Consider the following 2500-nt stretch of genomic DNA (forward strand, 5'->3'; position numbering starts at 1 on the left):
CAATATCTATTCGGACTCCCTTTACTTGTAGGAGTACATCTTGGATCTGCCGATTATGTTATGGACGAAGTCCTACTCACGGGGACCTGGTAGAATTGGGAGAAGCCGTAGGTATTATTGCGGGTCAATCTATTGGAGAACCGGGTACTCAACTAACATTAAGAACTTTTCATACCGGCGGAGTATTCACAGGGGGGACTGCAGAACATATACGAGCTTCTTCTAATGGCAAAATCAAATTCAATGAGAATTTGGTTCATCCCACACGTACACGCCATGGGCATCCTGCTTTTTTATGTTATATAGACTTGTATGTAACTATTGAGAGTGAGGATATTATACATAACGTCACTATTCCACCAAAAAGTTTACTTTTAGTTCAAAATGATCAATATGTAGAATCAGAACAAGTGATTGCTGAGATTCGCGCGGGAACATACACTCTTAATTTAAAAGAGAGAGTTCGAAAACATATTTATTCTGACTCAGAGGGAGAAATGCATTGGAGTACCGACGTGTACCATGCACCCGAATTTACATATAGTAATGTCCATCTCTTACCAAAAACAAGTCATTTATGGATATTATCAGGAGGTTCGTGCGGATGCAGTGTAGTCCCTTTTTCACTCTACAAGGATCAAGATCAAATTAACGTTCATTCTCTTTGTGTCGAAAGAAGATATATTTCTAGCCTTTCAGTAAATAATGATAAAGTGGGACAAAAATTTTATGGTCCGGATCTCTCTGGTAAAAACGAAAGCGGAATTCCTGATTATTCAGAACTTAATCCAATCCTATGTACGGGTCAATCTAATCTCACATATCCTGCTATTTTCCACGGTAATTCTGATTTATTGGCAAAGAGGCGAAGAAATGGATTCATCATTCAATTTGAATCACTTCAAGAACGAGAAAAAGAACTACGACCCCCTTCCGGTATTTCGATTGAAATACCCATAAATGGTCTTTTTCGTAGAAATAGTATTCTTGCTTTTTTCGATGATCCTCAATACAGAAGAAATAGTTCAGGAATTACTAAATATGGGACTATAGGGGTGCATTCAATCCTCAAAAAAGAGGATTTGATTGAGTATCGAGGAGTCAAAGACTTTAAGCCAAAATACCAAATGCAAATGAAAGTGGATCGATTTTTTTTCATTCCCGAGGAAGTGCATATTTTACCAGAATCTTCTTCCATAATGGTACGGAACAATAGTATCATTGGAGTAGCTACACGACTAACTTTAAGTATAAGAAGCCGAGTAGGTGGATTGGTCCGAGTGGAGAAAAAAAAAAAAAGGATTGAACTCAAAATATTTTCTGGAGATATACATTTTCCTGGAGAGATGGATAAGATATCCCGACACAATGGCATCTTGATACCACCAGAAAGAGTAAAAAAAAATTCTAAGAAATCAAAAAAATCGAAAAATTGGATTTATGTCCAGTGGATCACACCTACCAAGAAAAAGTATTTTGTTTTTGTTCGACCTGTAATCATATATGAACTAGCCGACGGTATCAATTTAGTAAAACTTTTCCCACAGGATCTATTGCAAGAAAGGGATAATCTGGAGCTTAGAGTTGTCAATTATATACTTTATGGAAATGGAAAACCAATTCGGGGAATTTCTGGCACAAGCATTCAATTAGTTCGGACTTGTTTATTGTTGAATTGGGACCGAGACAAAAAAAGCTCTTCTATCGAAGACGCGCGCGCTTCCTTTGTTGAAGTAAGTACAAATGGTCTGGTTCGAAATTTCCTACGAATAGACTTAGGGAAATCCGATACTGCGTATATGAGAAAAAGGAAAGATCCGTCAGGTTCAGGATTGATCTTTAATAATGAGTCAGATCGCACGAATATCAATCCATTTTTTTCTATTTATTCCAAGACAAGGGTTCCACAATCTCCGAGTCAAAATCAAGGAACTATTCGTACGTTGTTCAATAGAAATAAGGAACGCCAATCTTTGATAATTTTGTCAGCATCGAATTGTTTGCAAATGGATCTATTCAACGATGTAAAAGATTATAATGTCATAAAAGAATCAAGTAAAAAGGATCCTCTAATTTCAATTAGGAATTCGTTAGGACCTTTAGGGGCGGCCCCTCAAATTGTGAATTTTTATTCATTTTATGACTTAATAACTCATAATCCGATCTCCCTAACTAAATATTTGCAACTTGACAATTTAAAACAGACTTTTCAAGTACTTAAATATTATTTAATGGATGAAAACGGGGGGATTTTCAATTCCGATCCATGCAGTAACATCGTTTTCAATACATTTAATTTGAATTGGCATTTTCTGCATCATAATTATCACAATAATTATTGTGAAGAAACACCTACAAGAACAAGAATTAGTCTTGGACATTTTTTTTTTGAAAATGTATGTATAGCCAAAAATAGACCACACCTAAAATCGGGTCAAATTATAATTGTTGAAGTTGATTCTGTAGTAATAAGATTAGCTAAGCCTTATTTGGCCACTTC

Source organism: Cucumis melo, unplaced genomic scaffold (assembly GCF_025177605.1).
Source record: "Cucumis melo cultivar AY unplaced genomic scaffold, USDA_Cmelo_AY_1.0 utg001104l, whole genome shotgun sequence".
NCBI lineage: Eukaryota > Viridiplantae > Streptophyta > Magnoliopsida > Cucurbitales > Cucurbitaceae > Cucumis > Cucumis melo.